This window comes from Mus caroli, unplaced genomic scaffold (assembly GCF_978045245.1).
Source record: "Mus caroli unplaced genomic scaffold, Mus_caroli_1 scaffold_11, whole genome shotgun sequence".
In the NCBI taxonomy this organism is placed as follows: Eukaryota; Metazoa; Chordata; class Mammalia; order Rodentia; family Muridae; genus Mus; species Mus caroli.
In genome coordinates, this window is record NW_028227266.1 from 27,205,349 (window position 1) to 27,208,162 (window position 2,814).

Genomic DNA, 2,814 nt, shown 5'->3' on the forward strand with positions numbered 1-2,814 from the left:
AGAGCTCTTGTTTTTTTTTTTTTCACCATATTACATTTTTATTATTATTACTATTATTATTTGTAATAAAGGAGGTAGTGATGGATGGAAAGAGACACTTCAAGAGTCAAAATTCATATCAGACAGTGGGGAGAGAAAAATTAAATTAAGTCAAGTGGAGGAGTTGGGGAGAATCCACCTTTAAACGTCAAATCAAGAAATCTGGGGGAAAGCAAAGGATTGGGAGAGGGAAGAACTGGACACCAGTCCAGTCTGTCCTCCAGGCTGGACTGTCTGTGCTATAGTACAGCAGTACAGAGCAGCAGGAACTCCCATCTTAAGCAGACTGGTCACTGCTTCCCACACACTCAGCAAACAGAGATGGGTCATGGAAGTAAGGGGGTGGTCCAAAAGCAAGGAAGGGCAAGACGGGGACTCCCAGTACTGATTCTCCTCTAGCTGGAGGTGGGTATGGAGGAGACCCAGCTCAAATACTGAGAAGCCAGAAAAAGAAAAAGATGTCGAAGAATAGGAACAGGGAATCTCGCCAGCTGGAGGCTGGGTGGAATGACCCTGTCCCAGGGCATTGAACACGGTGGTGAAAAAGCCAAAGGGGAAGGCACCAATACCAAAGGAAAAATGGAATACCCCTCCTCCCTGACCCTTTGCATAACCGAATAGGTGGAATCCTTCAACTCTCTAGAGATGGTCGTTGGCACTGAGGGCAGGGTGGAGTTTTTGATGTAGGATCCAGCGGTTTCTGGCTCTCTTGCCCATTAAGAGAGATAACCTCCCTGCCTCTGCCAGCTTTAGACACTGGGTCTTCTTGCTGGTCTGGCCATGTCTCTAGCCACTGATGAACCCTGGGCCAACAATACAGATGGCCGCATACGCAGACCACAGCTTTGTGAGCAGTCTCCAGACATTTGTTACATTAGAAGGTCGCGCTCGCCTCGCCTCGCCCTGCTCGCGATTTGGCTCTTTGGGGCTCATCCTCTTCCTCCATTACTGCCACGGCAAGTTCTGCTTTCCCCCACGTAGCCCCCAGGACCCCCAGGACACACACACACACACATACACACACACACAGACACACCCCAACAAAGTAGGACTGAGAGCTCTCATTTTTAACTGGAAACAGAAATCAAACTACAAACAGATAAATCTTAAGCTATCGAGACTCATCCCAGTGACTTACTTCCTCTAGCAAAGCCACACCTGAGAAACCTCCCCAAACAGCTACTACCTGGGAACAAGTATGAAAATTCCAAGACTGTGGGGGACATCTTAAAACCATCACCATAGGTTAGAGGTTTTGTTGTCCAAGTCATTACAACTGTGCTCTTTCACTATTCTTGCCTTAAGCATTAGTTATTTTTAGCAGTGTTAAAAATCACCTTGATACTGCAGCATGCACATAGTGACAGTTTTTGGCAGTTCTCCTGAGATGTGTTGGCTGGTCTTAGTCACCAGCTGGGCTACTGTATGCTCTACAATGGCTTTACTTGATGGGCATTTGTGACATCTGCTGGGGCAATAGGAGTGACTTGTTCACATGTCTCAACATACTAGGATAATCTGACCCTTTTCACGGGGGTGGTCACAGTGTTTACAGCAGCACAGGACAGCTAACCTAACAAGGAAATGTCCCAGCTACTGCTGATGTTGCATATGCTGTTGTCTTATTGGCCAGCACAAATTCCACAAGTAAACCTGAGTTAGTGTGGAAAAGGATTATCTAGGGAAATCATCTCTGACATTTTTTGTAAACAGTATGGCACAAGCAGGTTTTATACAGCTACCTGTATATGACAGCTCGATTGCGATCGTCTCAAAACTCAGCACATGGCAAGTTTTCCCTGTAGTTCGTATGCAGCACCTGCAGTTTGCCGTGTTTAATGACGTTGCTACCCCAACATGACACAAATGACTACTACAAAGGCGTGTGCATTCCACACCCATCAGTATAAACGATTCACTACTGCAAAGGGCTCTTCCTTTTAGATTAGTACAATCTGATTATATAAAAAAACATCTATCCCTGGTCTTGCTTTCTGCTTTATAGCTGTGATGCCTCGGTAGTAGGTAAGGTGAGAAAAGAAAAATGTTAGTATGCAAAATTATAGACATAAGGAATAGATAAATTAGGGGCTAAGAGTGATTCATCCCATTACAACAGAATCCTTTGCTTTTCGGACAAGGTTCCTTAGATAGCCAGTTCCCCGGAGACTTCCAGAACAAAACTCATCATCAAACTGATGCATGAGCATTCTCATGACTACCCTCCTTGCCTAGGATAATGTGTGCCTGTATCGAATATTCTCATCCAGCCCCCACTTGACCTGAGGGTCAGCCCATGGTGTGGTGTGTCCCACTTGAAGAGTATTACTTATCGAAGAAGCAACACTGTGTTCACAGAATGTTGATTAAACCTATATCATTATATAATTCCAATTTGTGACTATCTCATCGTGTACGTTCTTAAAAAGAATGAATTTATGAAATTCCTAGCCAAATGGATGGACCTGGAGGGCATCATCTTGAGTGAGGTAACACAATCACAAAGGAACTCACACAATATGTATTCACTGATAAGTGGATATTAGCCCAAAACTTAGGATACCCAAGATATAAGATACAATTTGCTAAACGCATGAAACTCAAGAAGAATGAAGACCAAAGTGTGGACACTGTGCCCCTTCTTAGAATTGGGAACAAAACACCCATGGAAGGAGTTACAGAGACAAAGTTTGGAGCTGTGATGAAAGGATGGACCATTTAGAGACTGCCGTACCCAGGGATCCATCCCATAATCAGCTTCTAAACGCTGACACC

General features: G+C 44.5%; 1 pseudogene; it reads right to left on the reverse strand.

Moving 5' to 3' along the window:
• Positions 1 to 466: 466 nt before the first annotated feature.
• On the reverse strand, positions 467 to 985 carry LOC110301496 (E3 ubiquitin-protein ligase RNF5 pseudogene; annotated as a pseudogene).
• Between the last annotated feature and the right edge of the window lie 1,829 nt (positions 986 to 2,814).